This window comes from Vulpes lagopus, chromosome 18 (genome assembly GCF_018345385.1).
Source record: "Vulpes lagopus strain Blue_001 chromosome 18, ASM1834538v1, whole genome shotgun sequence".
Taxonomy (NCBI): Eukaryota; Metazoa; Chordata; class Mammalia; order Carnivora; family Canidae; genus Vulpes; species Vulpes lagopus.
The window spans coordinates 40761057-40781456 of NC_054841.1; the positions used below are offsets into that span (position 1 = coordinate 40761057).

Consider the following 20400-nt stretch of genomic DNA (forward strand, 5'->3'; position numbering starts at 1 on the left):
GTTTCACTTGTACCTACTGCCCAAATGGCTGCTGCAAAAAAAAAAAAAAAAAAGTTGCCATTTACTTACGTGGGGGACTTTACATATGATTGCACTTTACTGTGTTTAAAATGCCTTCTGCCCTTAGGTTTGATGGCTCAGTCTTGCTCTAAGCAATGCTGCAATGCAGACTATTTATGGAACAATATTGCCCTCTGGCAGTGAGGCAACCATTGGTTTTAATAACTGTTTTATGTCATTTTGACAGCTTTTAAACTAGTCACACCCAGCAGTTTAGGCCAGAAGGGAAACATCAACGAATGCCTGCAGGAGTTTTGTATTACAAAACCTATATGTGCATTTATATTAGGAAAATGCTACAATTCATGCTTTAAAGAAAAGCTGCATCCCCAAGAGGCCTACTGAGGTTTTTGCCGAGTAAAGCTTAGAGAAGTGCAAATTATCACAACAATATTGTGCTCAAAGTACAAGCAGAGACCAGAACCACTCTTCCTTTCAGAGACTAGTGAGCTGGTGCTCTACAAAGACCAAACCCATAAGCCTATGGCAGAGCTTCCTCCTGTAGTGCATGGTGGGTCACATATGGCATCAACAAAGAACTGGGGGGGGGGGGGGGGGTCCTAGCTGATTTTTTTCATTGAATCATCCTCAGGAGTGTCTGGGCTTTGTGCAAAAAACCCAGAGCTGCTCACCAAAGCTAGAGAAACCAAAGTCCGGGCAGCAGCTGCCAATTCCTGGAAGGTATCTCTGCTGCCTCTCAGCTACTTACTCAAAGTGAATGCCTCCAAAGAGCCAGGTGGGCTTTCCCAGCTGGGCTGGAATTACTGGGAGGAAGGGCTCTGCTATGTTTAGAAGTGCAGCTTCCAAACCACTGAAAAAGGGATGTTCTGTAAGCACCCTGCTCTTCCAGCCCAGTGGTCATGGCTGGAAACCTTTCAAGGATCACAGAAAGCAGCCCCAGATCTCATCTTGGTCATGAGTCATGAAAAACAAGGCCTTGGAAGGAGACCCCAAGCATCTGACCTCACTCTCATGAACAGGCTTCCAGCTACAGAATAGGCCACCGATTTCTGGAGGCTGAGTGTGGGAAGAGGGGCTGGGAGGGCTCCTCAGGAGAGGGAAGAGGAGTCAAAAGTAGCATTTTATGCTTTTACATAAGACACACACACAGGATTGCCTTCCAGCCAAAATGCCTGGAAAACCTCTGCACACTGATTTTCAGCTATTAGTTCAACAGACCCAGACACCAAGATTAAGAAGGGACCGTTCTTGGGAGGGTGGGGCACGATGGCGGAAGAGTAGGGGTCCTCACCTCACCTGGTCGCACCAACTTACCTAGATAACTTTCAAAACATCCTGAACACCTATGAATTCGACCTGAGGTATAAAGAGAGAACAGCTGGAATGCTTCAGAGAGAAGCATTCCAGAGAGATTGCTTAGAAGCATGCTAGAGAGAAAAGTTTTTGCTTCTAACAAGGTAGGACGGCAAAAAATAAAAATAAAAAAGAATAAAGCAGAGAAAGGGAACCGTGAGTATCCAGGCTACAAAAGAGCGGCGAAAGCCCAACCCTGGAGAAACAGGAACTTTAAAAATCCGCGCCGAAGTTTGCCTTGACAGAAAAGTGCTTAGCAGGGAAATCACGCAGAATTGCAGGAGGGACAGTGAAGCCTCCAGGTGCCCGGAGTCACTGTAAGAGGAGGGGCCGGGGAGCAGGGGCGCCCACCGCACTCTGCGGTCCAGTATTGGTAAAGGGCCGGAGAGCCGCTGCCCTCCAGGGCATTTGGGAGAAGCCAGTCGGTTAGGCAGGCAGCTCCAGACGGAGCTGGCTGAGCTGGTTCCCTTCAGGACAGGTGGTCCCCAGGAGTGGGGTCCTCTCGGGCTGGATCCCAGGGTCCCCGGGCAGACAAAGCCAGCGATCCGGACAGCAAGAACTCTCCTGCCGCTGGGTGCACCACAAGCGGTGCGCAGCAGTGTAGCTGCGGGGGCCCCAGGAGCATCTAGGCCAGTGCGGACTGGGAGACTGTGGTAGTTACACACAGGGAGCTCGACTCCAGGGTTGGAAATCTGGCCACCACCATTGTTGTTTTTCCTCGTTTCACCTTGTGCCTGGGAGAGGCAAGGCCTCGAGGGGACAAAGGCCTCACAGGGTAAACAGCTCACACTGAGCCCAGCACCTGGCAGGGGGTGGGGCATCTCCGCCCAGGTGCACACACCTCCGCCTGGTGCACAGCAGGCCCCTCCCCCAGAAGACCAACTGGAAGAACAAGGGAAGAGCAAGTCTACTGACTACGGGGTGCTGGAAAGCTCCCGGACTGAGAGAAAATAGTATATAGAACCAGAGGGTCCTTTCTTTTCTTTTTTCTTTTTTTCTTTTTCCATTATGACTCGTTTTTATAACAGATTAAATATTTCCAATATTTTTTCTCTTTTCCCACCTTAACTACAATATTTTACCAGCTCATTTTAAAGTTTTTTTTTCCTTTTTGACTATCATATTTCTATAATTACATGTCTTAGATATATTTTTCACTTCTGAATTCCCTTCAAAATATTCAATTTAATTTCAATTTAATTTTGGTAGATATACAAGATATGGGTCTTTGTTTTTGGTTTTTTCTGCTTGTTTTGTTCTACAATGCTGTAAGTTAATACCTTCTAAAACACTGGCAGCATACACCCAGAACCAAGTGGAACCCCATGTTGGTTCATTCTGTGAGGTTATATTCTGTCTTTCTTCCCATTCTGCCCTTCTTTTATCTTGTTTGTTTTTGTGATCAGTATTGGGTCTTCATATAAGTATTGCTGGTTTATATAAATTTGAGATTGAGCACCTTCTAACTTACAGAACAAAATACACCCAGACCAAGAGGATCACCCTCTAGGACCCTTCAGGGAGACTACATTCTCTATCCACTACCACTTCCTCACACTACCATCCTCCCCTTTTTTCTTCTCCTTTTCCTCTTTTCTTTCCTTTTTTCTTTTTCTTTTCTCTTCTTCTTTGTTTTTGGTTTTTGGCTTTTTGTTTTTACTACTTTGTTTTAAAATTTGTTTTTCACTTTAGTAGTCCTTTTGTTTTATTTTGTTCTCTTCTTTTTCTTTTATTTTTCTGGTCTCTGATCTCTTTGAATTCATCTAGGGTATATTTTACTTAGGTCGTGGTTGATATTTTTTGACTCAGCCTGCTCATACAGCCACCCTCCACTGGACGAAATGACTAGAAGAAAGAATTCACCACAAAAGAAAGAACTGGAAACAGTGCTCTTGGCTACAGAGTTGCAGAATTTTGATTTCAATACAATGTCAGAAATTCAATTCAGAAGTACAATTATAAAGCTACTGGTGGCTCTGGAAAAAAGCATAAAGGACTTTAGAGACTTTGTTACTGCAGAATTGAGATCTAATCAGGGCAAAATTAAAAATAGATTAAATGAGCTGCAATCCAAACTAGATGCTCTAGCTGCTAGGGTTAATGAGATGGAAGAGAGAGTGAGTGACATAGAAGACAAGTTGATGGTAAGTAAGGAAGCTGAGGAGAAAGAGAAAACCAATTAAGAGACCATGAAGAAACGCTGGGAGAAATAAATGATAGCTTGAGAAGAAAGAATATATGTCTAATTGGTATTCCAGAAGAGGCTGAGAGAGAGAGAGAGAGGACCACAAAGTATATTTGAACAAATCATAGCTGAGAACTTCCCAAATCTGGGGAAGGAAACAGGCATTCAGATCCACAAGATACAGAGGACCCCTGCAAAAATCAATAAAAACTGTTCAACACGTCGACATTTAATAGTGAAACTTGCAAATTCCAAAGATAAAGAGAAAATTCTTAAAGCAGCAAGAGACAAGAGATTCTTAACCTAAATGGAGAGAAACACTAGATTAACAGCAGACCTCTCCACAGAGACCTGGCAGGCCAGAAAGGACTGGCAGGATATAGTCAGGGTCCTAAATGAGAAGAACATGAAGCCAAGAATACTTTATTCAGCAAGGCTCTCAGTCAGAATAGAAGGAAAGATAAAGTACTTCCAGGATAGGCAGTAACTGAAAGAATATGTGACCACCAAACCAGCTCTGCAAGAAATATTAAGGGGGACCCTGTAAAAGAAAGAGGAAGTTCAAAGAAATAATCCACAAAAACAGGGACTGAATAGGTATTACGATGACACTAGATTCATATCTTTTAATAGTTACTCTGAACATGAATGGGCTAAATATCCCATCGAAAGACGCAGGGTATTGGACTGGATAAAAAAAAGCAAGACCCATCTATATGCTGTCTACAAGAGACTCATTTTAGACCTAAGGGCACCTCCAGCCTGAAAATGAAGGGGTGGATAACCATTTACCATTCAAATGGTCCTGAAAAGAAAACTGGGGTAGCAATCCTCATATTAGAGTTTATAGCAAAGACTGTAGTAAGAGATGAAGAGGGACACTATATCATACTTAAAGGGTCTATCCAACAAGAAGACCTAACAATCATATATATTTATGCCCCTAATGTGGGAGCTGCCAAGTATATCAATCAATTAATAACCAAAGTTAAGACATACTTATATAATAATACGCTAATAATAATAGGAGACTTCAACATGGCACTTTCTGCAAATGACCAAAGGAACAAGGGCCTTAAATGACACACTAGACCAATAGATTTCACAGATATATACAGAACTTTCCATCTGAATGCAACTGAATAAACATTCTTCTCAAGTGCACATGGAACTTTCTTCAGAATAGACCACATACTGGGTCACAAATCAAGTCTCATCCAACACCAAAAGATTGGGATTGTCCCCTGACTATTTTCAGACCACAATGCTTTGAAACTAGAACTAAATCACAGGAAGAAATTTGGAAGAAACTTAAACACATGGAGGTTAAACAGCATCGTACTAAAAGATGAATGGGCCAACCAGGAAATTAGAGAAGAATTTAAAAGATTCATGGAAACTAATGAAAATAAAGATACAACCATTCAAAATCTTTGGGATACAGCAAAAGTGGTCCTAAGAGGGAAATACATTGCAATACAAGCCTCCCTCAAAAAATTAGAGAAAAAAACCCCTCAAATCCACAAGTTAACCTCGCACCTAAAGGAATTGAAGAAAGAACAGCAAGTAAAACCTACACCAAGCAGAAGAGAGTTACTAAAGATTCGAGTAGAACTCAATGAAATAGAGTCTAAAAGAACTGTAGAACAGATCAACAAAACCAGGAGTTGGTTCTTTGAAAGAATTAATAAGATAGATAAACCCCTAGCCAGCCTTATTAAAAAGAAAAAGAACTCAAATTAATAAAATCACAAGTGAAAGGGGAGAAATCACAACCAATACCTGGGAAATACAAGTGATTTTTAAAACGTATTATGAGCAGCTATATGCCAACAAATTAGACAATGTAGAAGAAATGAATGCATTTCTGAAAAACCACAAATTACCAATAATCTTAAGATTTGTGTGGAATTAGAAAAGACCCCAAATAGCCATAGGAATATTGAAAAAGAAAACCAGAGCTGGGGGCATCATAATGCCAGATTTCAGGCTGTGTTACAAAGCTGTGATCAACAAGACAGTATGGTACTGGCACAAAAACAGACACATAGATCAATGAAACAAAATAGAGAACCCAGAAATGGGAACTCAATTCTATGGTCAACTAATATTTGACAAAGTAGGAAAGACTATCCACTGGCAAAAGGATAGTCTCTTCAATAAATGGTGCTGGGAAAATTGGACATCCACATGCAGAAGAATGAAACTAGACCACTCTCTTACACCATACACAAAGATGAACTCAAAATGGATGAAAGATCTAAATGTGAGACAAGAATCCATCAAAATCCTAGAGGAGAACACAGGCGGCAACCTTTTTGAACTTGGCCACAGAAATTTCTTACAAAATACATCTATGAAGGCTAGGGAAACAAAAGCAAAAATGAACTATTGGGACTTAAAATAAAAAGCTTCTGCACAGCAAAAGAAACAGTCCACAAAACTAAAAGACAACCTATAGGATGGGAGAAGATATTTGCAAATGACGTATCAGATAAAGGGCTAGTATCCAAGATCTATAAAGAACTTATTAAACTCAACAGCAAAGAAACAAACAATCCAATCATGAAATGGGCAAAAGATATGAACAGAAATTTCACCAAAGAAGACATATATGTGGCCACTAAGAACATGAGAAAATGCTCTGCATCACTCGCCACCAGGGAAATACAAATCAAAACCACAATGAGATACCACCTCACACCAGTGAGAATGGGGAAAATTAACAAGACAGGAAACAACAAATGTTGGAGAGGATGCGGAGAAGGGGGGACCCTCTTGCATATTTGGTGGGAATGTGAACTGGTGCATCCACTCTGGAGAACAGTGTGGAGGTTCCTCAAAGAGTTAAAAATAGACCTGCCCTACGACCCAGCAATTGCACTGTTGGGGATTTACCCCAAAGATACAGACGCAATGAAACGCCGGGACACCTGCACCCCGATGTTTCTAGCAGCAATGTCCACAATAGCCAAACTGTGGAAGGAGCTATGATGTCCTTTGACAGATGAATGGATAAAGAAGATGTGGTCTATATATACAATGGAATATTACTCAGCCATTAGAAAGAACGAATACCCACCATTTGCTTTGATGTGGTTGGAACTGGAGGGTATTATGCTGAGTGAAATAAGACAATCAGAGAAGGACAATAATCATGGTTTCACTCATACATGGAATATAAGAAATAGTGAAAGGGATTATAAGGGAAAGGAGGGGAACTGAGTGGGAAATATTAGAGAGGGAGACTAACGATGAGAGACTCCTAACTCTGAGAAATGAACAAAGGGTTGCCAAAAAGAAGATGGTGAGGGGTTGAGGTAACTGCGTGATGGACACTGATGAGGGCACTTGATGGTATGAGCACTGGGTGTTATACTATATGTTGGCAAATCGAACTTCAATCAAAACCAATTTAAAAAAAAGAAGGGATCATTCTTGCAATTATAATTCAATAATGGAGAAATAAAAGATTTGGAAATTAAAATATTAAAATAACTCAAGAAGAGAATAAAAAGAGAAAGTAAAGAAGCCAAATTCAGAAAACAGTCTAAATGAAGCCTAGAAAGAAATTTAAGACTCTTTTTGCTTATACTGAAACAAGAGTCAATAACATTAAGTTATTATATATAATCTTTTAGATTAAAGTGTTAGGTTTTTTCTGAAAAATTTTTTTAATTATATAAATTGTTATCATTCAAATACAACTTGGGTGAAAAAGGAGTAGATTTAGCTTGTAGGAGAAAATTAAAATGATTATTTTAATAGTTCAAGAAATTTAAAAAAGCTTTAATTATGCTCAACTGTGAAAAACAAAGCCTTATTTGCATTGATTTTAGCTGACTCAAGAATATACATAACATGTGTATCCACATCTTAGGGGTAAAATGCCAGAACATCAGGACCTGAAGAAACAAAGCAAATGAGGAGAGAGGGTAAGGTGTTGTATGATGATGCCATGTTTCTAAGCAGGTCCAACAGAGCAAAAGCTAGAGTCGCAGCCAGAACAGATACTAGCCCTAGCTAACCATCCAACCATTGATCCTTCCTTTCCAAATTAGATTCCAAATGATTTCAAAAGAAACTGACTCCAAAAGCCAAACAACTCCCTTTCCTTAGTGAATGGCTTTGAGAAGATCTTTGATTTTCCTCTCTCAATTCACTTATAAAAGCTCTCCTCAAAATTCTCTACTTCATCACCACATTTCACTTCACAGAGAGTCTCCTTTCAAGACCTGTATGGGCCAGGGATGATGCAGGTCACGGGGTCTATAATTTTCATTTTGTTCTGTTGAGTTTCCTCTTGTGGACAGGAAAGACATGATTCACATCTGGAAGCATAATTTGGGGAATAAATAGAGTAAGCCAAATGTGATAGAATACAAGCCCCAGCTATTTCTAGGATTGAGTAATGACAATGACTCAATACAATACAATACAATAGTATTACAAATACAATAGTATTACAGCAATAACATTAACAGTGATAATTTGTCATTGCCTCCTAGAAGATTATGAAGGACTAACTACTCTTCATAAAGTATCGACTTTTAATAATCACAGAATTCCTATAAGGCGAAGGTGGTTGTTTCCAGTTTGGTCATGGGGAAAATAAGGACAAGTGAGGTTAATGTTGGTTGTTCAAGGGCCAGGGCTAATAAGGATGTGAACTCGGGTCTGTCTGTCCCCAAATCTGCTTTTTATGACTTCATGCTACTTTTGTTTCTCTTGATTAAAAGATGAATAGGTGGTCTGTGGTAGATGGCATAATCTCCCTGTATCCACACTCTTTGCCATGTGTCTTTGGAGCTCCTCCCAATAAGGGAGCAGAGGCTATTTCCCCGTTCCACCCCTTTGATCAAAGGGGGTTTGTCCATTGGACCTGCTTTGGCCAATACAATGGGGCAAAGGTGAATTGTACTAATAGCACTTAGCCTAGGCTTTCATTGGCCCTGGTTCATCTCCCTATCCTCTAGCACCTTCTCATGGCTATGAGAAGGGCATGCTCTGGCTAGCTTGCTGGTCCCAAGAGGAATGCAAGGTTACATGTGGGACAGAGCTGCTGAGGTTGACCTGCTAATCAACTTCAGATGATCCAGTGATGCATGAACACTAAATGATCATTGCCATCTGAACTTTGGGGTGTGTTTAATAATTACAATGACAACAGTACCCTGTATATCGTCTATTTTAAAGAGTGTGTACTAAATGTGTATAGGTGCATAGATGTCCACACACACCTAGACACATACCTAACTGAATATGAGTCTTGCTGTTTTCAATTCAGATAACCATTTGGTGCAAATAAATTTATTATTATCAAAGGAGAGGTAGTTTCAGTCTTATTTGCCTTTTGGAGACTGTAACCATTCCATTTCCTTTTTGGTTCCCTCATTAAAAGCCAAGGAAATGTTTTAAGATAGCTTAGCTGCTTAGCTCTGGCTTTGGTCTTTGGTGAATTTTACCTGATAACTGACACTTCACAGAGACCCTCTTTGCACCACTGACATATCTCAGTAAGTGGGAGGCATCTTGACCCCTGTAGGGCAGTGACAGTTCAGTGCTTTCTGCCGAATTCCATCCTGGTTGTTCTCAGCTGTAGCACTAACCTGAGGTGGTTTTGACTTTGAACAAGATCAGCACTGACGAGTGAATGTGAATTGGGAAGTAGCTTTGCAACATCAAAGTCTGCCATCAAGTGGTATCATGTCATTTTATGATATAAGACATGAGACAAAGGCAAAATGCAGAGAGAAAGAAGTGCACACAGATACATTCACACACACACATGCACACACACACACATTTCACAAGGCATTTGAAGCTGTTCTCAGATTGTGATTAGGTCAGAGTCCTTCTTTGTAACTTTGACTTTTGGTACATTGACCTATCTGGACTCACAATAAATATTTGATACACTCAAAACTACATTCTTAGACTAGGACTAAGTATATAAGATGAAGTGGAGAACTGGCTTAATTTTGACAGAAATCAGATCCAAATAATCTTGCTTAAAAAATAAAAATCAAAGTTTTGTCTTTGATTTACTCAAAGACAAACATGGTTCTACTCAAGATGGTTCATGTTATTCCCACTGAGAAAAATGAATTTGCATCAGTTGTTACAAACAAACACAAGCTGGTATATTCAAAGGCTATGTAGTCTTATGGCCAATTGATTCATTTGAAGTAATGTTTCCTTTTATAATGTCGGAATAAAAATGTACATGTTACGATAGTACTCTTGTGAAATATGCCCTAATTCACTAATATCAAAATGGGAAATAAACATATTTGTATTTGATTTGGGCTAGATTTTTAGTAAAACTTATGTAATTTCTGAAAAATATTAAAGAGTTTCGGTTGTAATTGGGAAGATTCCGGGATTTAGAACAAGATGTGTGCTTCTGTTTTGGTAGTTTGAGGAGGAATATACAGGGGAATTCTCTCTGGAAGAGAGGCTAGAAGTGGTCAGTCAGTTGAAACAAGCCTACTTCCATTGCACAGAAAAGAAATGTACGATTAAGAGAAGGCAGATCATAGCATGTGCATCATTTGCCATTTTCCCCTGTTAAACTTGCAACCCAATTAGATAGAATCTGGTATTTATCTTCCATTTTGAAGTTTTTCTGTGTTCTCTACTTTGTTTATATTTTTTCTGTGATATCGGTCTAGTTAAGATGAACACACGGAATCATTAACAAATCCTGATTCGGTGGACTGTTACTTGAATATTTGCTTGTTCTGTGTTCATCTTTCAAAATCACATTGAAATCCATAGTCCTCTAAGCTACTGACAGGTTCCCCAATTTCTCTCTTTTCCCCAGTATTTGCTTCTAACACAGCCTCCAGAGTGATTTTTAAAATACATGTTATAACAATTTTTTGCTCAGAAACTTTTAACAGTTTTCTAGTACCCTCTGAATAAAATCTAAATGTCACATCTCAGCCAACAGTGACCTTTAAGGCTTAGTCCCTGCTAATCTCTCCAATGTTTTTCTTTCTTTTTTTTTTTTAAAGATTTATGTATTTATTTATTTATTTGAGAGAGAGAAAGGAGCTGGAGAAGGGACAGAGGGAGAAAGAGAATTCCAGGCAGACTCCTCACTAAGCATGGAGCCCAATGTGGGACTCAATCTCATGATCCTAAAACCATGACCTGAGCTGTAATCAAGAGTCGGATGCTCAACCCACTGAGCCACCCAGGCATCCCTCTCCAATGTTTTTTCCTTCTGTTCTCTGCCCAGTTCATTCTACTCATGCTGACCTTCCTGCAATTCCCTGAAGACCCCATGTTTGTTCCTTATTTTGAGCCTTTCACTTGCTGTTCCCTTTGCCTGGAATAACCATCTCCTCCCACCCCAGGTCTTCACTGGCTTGCATTTTCACTTCTTTTAGGTTTCTTTTCAAATGTCACTCCTCAAAGAGATGTTCGCTGGCTTCTTGATCTAACATAGCCTTCCACTCTTGATAGGTTTTTACTCTCGACTTCCATTGCAGCACAATTGACCACTCACTGGCAGGTAGGTGCTTCTCTCTGGGAGGGTGATTCCCTCACAATTGCTAGCTTTTAATACTTATTCTATTTTTAAATGCAGAGGAAAGGGCTCCTCCTGCTAGTTCAAACACTGAACTAAGGTCTCTGTTCCTTCCTGTTCAAATTACTATTCTACTACCACTCTTCTGGCTCCTCTTGTCTGCAACAACTCAACATATGGACCAATGTGACTTCCACATTATACTGATGACTCATCTATTTGCCAATGATGTGTGCCCTAATTTGCATTACAGAAACCCTCATTATAGCAGAGTGCATTGTGTAGGTTTATAAATGCATGGAAGATGGCTCAGACAAACTGGAAGCATGTATGCAAACTGATTATAGTAGGAAGGAAGGCTTTTATTTTTCAGTTCATTCTCCCTTTTATTATTCTTCACATACTGTTTGCATATATGTATTGTTTCTTGTGTGAAAGGGAGTAAACCAAAAGTTAATGAGACCAAGAAAAAAAGAAACACAGTGAACATATTTTAAAAATAAGGAAGAAATATGACAAAATAGATGTATCACAGATTTATGCCCATGTGTGTGGGTAGTAGGTAGGTAGCCAGGTAGACTCCTCCTTGGCACAACTTCATCCAATATTCCTTTCATGTTGCGCTGACAATCTATACAATACAAATCTCTGTACTTTTTATACTTCCAAGGAAAGTAAGTATAATACACATACTTTTGTTTTTGACATCCTTTCATGAAACCAGTAAAATATTCAGGAGCAAGAGGGAGAGACAAAAGAGACAAAAAGGGAGACACTAAAAGAGGAGAGTGGAAAAAGATCACATCACTCTTCTTTCTCTCTTTGAAAACAACTGGGGGAATCATGGCATATTTCTTTTGTGTGCTTCATTTGCCAGTTGTTTTCCTCCCAGTAAAGCATGCTTTTGTCTCATCATGGATTTCACAGATTCAGAGATGTTGTCTAATCCTTGGTACTGCCTGGAAATCCCCAAACTGCTATCTCACATTTCTCTCTGGAGCCTTCCAAAATCTCTGTGTTCTCTTCGGCAATTTCTAATGACACTTCTGACCTGGAGATTTATTTCTGAGAACCAGAACTTTGGCCATCACAAGCCATGTCTGTCAGTGTCCTTTCTTCATCTGGTTTCTGCTTCACTGTTTAAGGCTAGCATTCTTTCTTCAGAATAGGAACACATTAATGATCTTTTATTAATTAGGCATCTGACTGCAATAAGAGACCATTACAACAATCCTTTTCTTACTTGAGACACTGGAATAATTACCTTCTGCTACATAACAAACCACCCCATAATATAATGACTTAAAAAACAGATATTTACATCTCATGATTCTTTGGATCCAGAGGTCTCTCCATCTGATCCCTGCATCTCCAGTGGGCTAGGCCAGGCTTATTCACATTGTAGCAAATGGGATCCAAGCGGGAAGAGAACAAGGCCCAGTACACGAGCCTCTGATTTCAAGTCCCTGATTCTGTCACATTTGCTGCTGCCCCACAGACCAAACCAAATTACTTGTCCAAGCCTAGACTCAATGATGGAGTTTGTCCACATATTCATGGCAGGAACTGCAAAGAATCTGTATATATTATTGAAATCTACCACAGACACCAAAAATGAGAGGGTGACTTGTTCTATTTTTCTATTGTAAAGGTTACAAAGTAGCACAAAATGCATACTTTCTCTAGACAGTATGTAATTACATTTTATGTGTCCTCTTCCTCCTTTTGTCAAAACTTGTATAGATCAATTGTGGGAGGAATAGCAGAGCCCTTCTGGTGTACTACATTTTAAGAATACTGGTGGCAATTTATTCAACCCAGGTTGCTGTCTCAGGTTTTACAGTCTGGGCACTGCAATAATCTAGAGGATGCTGTTTACATCATATTTGTAGTAGTTTTGGGTATTTATTGCAATAATTTCTTAGCAAATAGTAGCTAAATTTCTTGAAGGAAGAACTTTTATTTATATTTTTTAATGATTTTTTGGCTTGTGACTTACACCAACAAGCCCATCTTTTTCCAACTGAAGAGAGACTTGTTACAATGAATGGTAAAGAAGTCCTTGACTTGCATAGATTATTTCTAGTTGCTCATTTCTTCTACCTTGAAGTGCTTCTCTTCTTCTGATTCCTAAAAAACAAATCACCCTAGTCTTCATTGTTATAGATTGTTCTTGTTAATATTCATATTCACAGGCCACAATTTACACAATTTTAAAGTATGTTTTCTATGGTGTTTCATTTTCCAAATCTGGAGTTATTTTTCTCTGGACTCCATTTTGTTTGCAATTTATTATCAAATGACTTTTTCTTTATATGTATATGTGTGTGTATATATGCATATATATATATATTCCATTTATATATACTTTAGAATATTAAAATATATTTAACATTTAAAACAATTAAAATATTAAAAATAATAAAGTATTTTATTTTATCCAATAAATTATTGGAGCACCTGGGTGGCTTAGATGGTTAAGCTTCTGACTCTTGGTTTCTGCTCAGGTTATAATCTCAGGGTCGTAGGATGGAGCTCTGCATCAGGCTCAGCTGCAGAGGTGTCTGCTTGAGATTCTCTCGCTCTCCCCTTGCCCCTCTCCCTCTACCACTTCCCCTGTTCACATGCCTGCTCTCTCTCTCTCTCTCTCTCTCTTTCAAATAAATCAATAGGGAGGCCTGAGTGGCTCAATGGTTGAGCATCTGACTTTGGCTCAGGTCATGATCCCAGGGTCCTGGGATCGAGTTCTGCATCAGGCTCCCCGCAGCCTTGCCTCTTTTCTTATTTAAAAGAAAAATAATATTTAAAAACATGAATAAAATAAATCTTAATAATAGAGTATTATTAAAATTCTTAAATATATGTATATTTAATATATACATATATTTAATATATATTTAAAATTCTATAAATATTTATAGAAAAAGTAAAGTATATCTGTATGCATTTTATATTTTATATTTGTATATGTTGTATATAGTATATATATTTATATATAAATATAAATAGATCTTTTTTTCCTGCCTCTCAGTAGATTTCTCCTAATCCTTCTGATTTTATTATTTCAAAGACACTCATAACCCTCTCTGTTCCTAGAGATTGAAGTGTTGTCTGTTGGAACTGGAAGCTTTAGGTATTGGTTTAGAGATCTGGGATGTACTACAGTCAACTAAGCATTTTCAGTGTGTTCCTGTTTCCTGGAAGTTTAATGGTGCATATTATAGTTCCTTTGAAAAAGTTAGGTGTATATTTTAATACAGCATGTTTTATTCTAATATAGAAACACTTTGGGATCCCTGGGTGGCGCAGCGGTTTGGCGCCTGCCTTTGGCCCAGGGCGCGATCCTGGAGACCCGGGATCGAATCCCACGTCAGGCTCCCGGTGCATGGAGCCTGCTTCTCCCTCTGCCTGTATCTCTGCCTCTCTCTCTCTCTCTCTCTGTGACTATCATAAATAAATAAAAAAAACTTAAAAAAAAAAACACTTCATTATTGGGGTCTTTTAATGCTACATTTGTATATTTATTCCAAAATATTTCTTTGTAATTAGAAGCCTTTCCAAAGATTTGACAAACTTTGCTTTTTATCTAATTGACAAATTCCATTCTAAAATTTTGGAAACTTAAACATAAAATCACAGTGCAACTGTTGGATTAGGAAGACATGCAAATAACTTTATGATTTATATCTATGTTAACCAAGATTTCCCATCCTTTGGAATAGGTAGTATAGCTATTATTTTAACTTAAAATTATCTATGATATTAGAATTAATTGCAAAAAAATGAGGCAATATAAAGACTAGCACTGGGTTTCAATGTTGACTTCCTCTGAAAGAGTCTGAAGCATTCTAAAATTTCTATTTAAGAGGGAATGTGTAAGAAACAAGATGAGTCAGAAAAGGTTTAAGCTTATTAATCTCATCCTGAGAGGGTGTTGGTTGTAAGTTAAAAATCTATTTATTTTTCAGTGATAACTGGCTCAAATTTCTTAAATCGTGGATGTTCTCAGGTGGACACACATTCCTGTGCATGCTCATGCATGCACACACACACACACACACACATATACATACAAGATATGTTTTATTTTTGCATTTGAAGAAAGAGAATGGTAGGCTTATCTTGCTCACAAGTAAAATAATACAAAATAATGCCATATAACAAACTGTCTTAAAACTCACTGGCTGAGCGCAATAAGCATTTGTTTGTTTGTTTTTGTTTGTTTGTTTAATTCAGGTTGGCTAGAGCATCTCTGCCTTGGGCTTGGTCACTTGACCTTGGCTTTAGGCTTCAGGCTCAGCTCCACTCCTTGTATCTCACTCTAAGGCTCAAGACAAAGGACAGCAACTTTCTGGAACAACCCTTCTCATGGCGAATAAACAGAGACAGGCTAAACATCCAAGCACATTTAAGGCTTCTGCTCATGTCACATCAGTTGACAGTTTTTGACCAAAGTAAATCTTGTGCTCAAACTCCAAATCAGTGAGGTATGAAAATGTATTCTATCCATGGGGACATGGGAAGAGCCCTAGATATTTACAGAACAATAATCCAATGTTTTACATTTACGTAAAAAATATTATAAACTGAAATGCCTTTAGAGACTATTTGAATGGAATGATCTAGGTGGGCAACGAAGCAAACAGTAGAGGGAAGACCCCATCAAAAGAATATGGCAGAAGCAGCTTCAAGTATTATTGCTTTGTAGGAATTCCCAGGGAATTTCTGCCAAATAGTTGATTTTTAGAAAGAGGACATAGAAATTCATTACCTTATGTTAAAATGTTTTGTTTTTAAACGTTGGGAAGCAGTTTACTTTTGAAAAATTATGCTTGAGCCAAACAAAACATGCTTGCAGACCACATATAATTTGGAGTCTGCCATTTGCAGTCTTTGACCAGAAGTCTCTTTAAATTACCAATACACAACCCAACAATTACACATTTAAGAAAGTTATAAACTCTTTCCTTTTTGTTCAACAACGGCAAGGCCATCATTTCACTTTACCACAGAGAGAGGTAACATTGATCAGTTTTTCTGGCCTATTCATCTGTAGATGTTTTCTAAAAACAAAACAAAACAAAATGTTTTAAAGTGTGTATGTAATGATACAATGTTATATTACTAGAAACCTACATAGTTTACACAGTGCTTTTTTTTTAAAAAAAGGATTTATTTATTTATTCATGAGACACACACACACACACACACACACACAGAGGCAGAGACACAGGCAGAGGAAGAAGCAGGGTCCTTGCAGGGAGCCCGATGTTGGGCTTGATCCCGGGACCCCAGGATCACGCCCTGGGCCAAAGGCAGACCCTCAACCACTGAGCTACCGAGGCGTCCCTACACAGTGCTTTCAAGTACCTACATTGATTTAACCCTCACAGCAAGTGGTAGGGTTATCATTTTGTAGATGAGAAAACCAGCTCAGGAAGATTATGTGCTTTTTCCAAGGTCATAGTGTTATGCTATATATCAGGTGATAGCAGAAGTAAGATTCTAGGTCATTTAGCTCTTTCTCACAGGTTAGGTAATCACAGATCTACAGAACACCAAAGCTATTTTGACTACTGTCCTGATTTGATTCTAATATTTAATATGTGATAGAGTGATGTGTTCTAATATCTTCTATTTTAGGAGTGTAAATCTTTTCTTTGATGGAGAGCTAGTGAAGGCCCTACAGGATAATCATGATGTTGCTATTATACTGTTTTGTACTCTCAGTTGCATCTGCTCTTGTGTCTTTAAACCTCGTTCCCATGAGATGATTAAATAATGATTATCTTGTCTAGAAATAATTGGATTTGTGTTGTGGTTCCACTTGACCCCCAGTGACATGATGCAGTTTAAGAATGTCACAGATGTTAAGGTATAAAGCAGAAAATGCTATTTGTTTTTCATCAGAGAGATATGATTCCGTATCTAGAACATATTCCTAAAAATGAGGGGACAGAGAGAGATTCTCCCAAAAATCAGCTATGTGACTTTCAGATATGACACCTCATTTTATTCTTTAGATTGTCTAAGAAAAAGTAAGATGATACAAAAAGAGTGAGAATTCTGTGGAAAGATGAAGTATGAATCCAGGTTCATCTTAGTAATTAATTAACCAATCAGGGCAGCCCAGGTAGCTCAGCTGTTTAATGCCTGCCTTCAGCCCAGGACCTGATCCTGGAGACCGAAGATCAAGTCCCACGTGGGGCTCCCTGCATCTCCCTCTGCCTGTGTCTCTGCCTCTCTCTGTGTGTCTCTCATGAATAAATAAATAAAATCTTTTAAAAAAAATAAACCAATCAGATTAATTTCCCTGTTAACTCATCTTAACAGTATAAGCTATGTTGGCCGAACCACACAGCATTTCAATCACAGATTGATAATCTTAGCATTATAAACTTGAATAATAGACAAGTGTGTTTTCTTTTTCTGAAGATTGCTGATAAAAGCCAGCCATTTAGGTGGTCCTGACTATATCCCCCAAATGATGAATAATACAAAATAGTGAATAGATATCATGAGCAGTTTGCACTTGAGAGAAGTCACCATCAATCCCAGAGCAAAGTTTCTAAAATAAGAAAGAAGAAGATGAAGGAGAGACATCATTCCTGTTTAAATTCCTTTGCTGGTATTTCGATGCTTTTTTTGTTTTAGTATCTTCCTCGGAGCGATGAGTCAAATGCCTTCCATCAAAGAAAGCAATAGTGGTATACATTTTGCACATAGTAAAATCTGCACAATTTCATGGCTGCTAAAAAGGAAAATACGTTCTCTCTTTCCCTCTTCCTGTGGTTTCTTTAGTGTAATAAAATAACTTCCCTGGGAGGTCAAAGGATTCTTCCATTTTTTCTTTCCGTGCTCTTAGAAATTTGTAACCACCTGCTTGACACTTGCTTTCTGTTTGGGGGAGTTTTAATAGATGGTATTAACTGGTGCCTAAGGGGGGCAAAAGTCATCTATATGTAAAAGTAATGAAGTTATAGGAAAGTAGCTGAGCAATTCAAGAGAGTTATGTCAATTGCTTTTTCAAAAATGCCTGGTCCTCTGTGGTCCGAGTGTTAGGCCTCTGGAGTTTACTTCTCCTTAGTGACTCCATTTCATTTCTTTTCCTGTTTATACTGTGCCTTTTACTTTTCCAGTTCCCTTCACCTTTGAAATCCCAAAGGCTGTCCCCTGGAGAATCCACTTCTGAATACCTCTGTCTACTTCTGAACACTTTCTGGAGATTCCGAAGTGTCTGAATTCCCATGAGGGCCAGTGAAGATCTACATCCCCTCCTTCAAGCTGAGTGGGGAAGTTAGGGGAAAGGCTTTGAGTTCAGACTGGATCTTTCCTGACTGGAAAGCCTGGCAAAGATGATGGGGCATTGGCCAGAGAGGAGAATAGCATACTGGACTGCCTCAACCCAGCATGCTCATAGTCATCTCCTTGGAAAGAACTGCAAAGGCAATAAAATTTCAGGGGGGGAAAAAAAGTATAAAAGTATTCTGTATGGGAATAGCGATCCTTTCCCTGCCCATCTTGTTTTCTGCAGGAAGAAAAAAAATTACAATTATACTAATGACTTTCTAAGAACATTATGACTGTATAAATGTGACCAATTTGAACTGATTTTGAATTTGGCTTTGTTCATATACATTTAAATTGGTTTGTGCTCCAGTGCAAAATCATATAGAATAGTCAAATACTTAGGGAAATACTTGGCTAATCAGTGAAATGTTTAGCAAATGAAGGGAGGGAGTCCTAGAGTTACCCCAAGATACCTTGAAGAGATCAGACTTGCTAAGAAGGTGAGACCATCCCTGAACGGACTGCCATATTTCTCAAACTTGAGAAAGATTCTTTGGAACTCCAAATGAAGAATAAAATTGGCCTTTCATAACTGATGGCTAGGATTACCCAGACATAATGGAATGAATTGTAACAAAAGTGGAAAAATGTTCATAGTTTCACCCTGACTCACAGCCAAATGAATAGGCATGCCCTTATAAGTATAGAATTCCAGGCCTGGCATTCAGACTCAAAGCCCTGGGTCCTACAGATATGTCCCACTTGGCCAGCATAAGGCTGCCTCCATTTCCATAGTATCTGAAGAACCAAATGAAGTTACTGACAGTGTTTAACAATGTAATATTTCACATAGAAATCCATATGTCTGGCTTTAGAAGACCCAGACACCCATGACCAAGAACTGAATAGCAGCTACTTCTTCTGGTAGCAGCTTATACTCACCAGGTCTATATGGTCACACCTAATCCTCCTACTTCACCCTCCTAAGAACCCCCCCAACACACATACCCATACCAAGTGTCTGACTCTTGGTACCTTTCACTTATCGCCCTGATTACTGGTCCACCATTACTGTTCTTGCTATATATCAGGCATCTTCAATACTGTCCTAAGATGTTCTCTGGAGTAGTGGGCTATGTTTATCTTAAGCCTTCTCTCACCCCAAGGACCAGGTGTGATCCTTGCTGACCCTTTAGTGCCACTGCTGGCTGAGACTTGGCTACTCCCTACATCAGCTCTCTACCCCAACCAGTGCTAGCTCCTTCTAATTGTGGATTCCACCCTGTATTTTTGACCTTGCTTCAGGCCATTCAAATGTCACACTAGTAGTCACTTAGATGAAATCATATAATAAAATATTAAACTTCTAGGCTGTGGTGACATACATTGATACTACTAATACATACACCACAAGAGTTGTTCTCTTTCTAAACTAAATGACAACAAGAACACCTCTTTTTAAAAGTTAATATTTGCAGGCCCACCCAACAGCATCATATTCACTCCAAAATAAAATAAATTCCTATTTTACAGAAGGGGAAAAAAGGGAAACCAAATTTCATGTCTTGATTACTCAACAAGAGAGTGTATTGATGACACAAGTTGTCCTTAGCTACGTAGTGATTATATTTAAGTGCCATAGAAGATTTTCTTAGAAGAGATTGCAATCACTATAAGTACTTAGCATTGCATTGCTTATATGAAAGAAATGCAACTGAGATGAAAAGAAACCTCCTTAGTATAGATTAGTTTGTCTATTGTCCATTAACTACGAATGAAAGTTGAAATTCAGCTCATTGTGATGCAGTGCTGGATTCTATAAAAACAACAGTCATTGTTTGAAGAACTGCTGGAATGTCTCCTGAGGTTTTTGCTGGAGTGGTTACTTGTGGAGGTTAAAGGAATTTAGGGACACAATTTCTTCTTGTTACTAGAATAAACATGTTGTGATATACACATACATATGTGTATACACATATCTGACTATACAGGTGGTGGGTGTGGGTGTGTGGGT

The 20400-nt window shown here is 38.8% G+C and overlaps 1 protein-coding gene across 2 annotated transcripts in view; it reads left to right on the forward strand.

Moving 5' to 3' along the window:
- Positions 1-20400, forward strand: part of MACROD2 (mono-ADP ribosylhydrolase 2) — a 1912080-nt gene that overhangs the window by 1629546 nt on the left and 262134 nt on the right. The window lies entirely within an intron of this gene.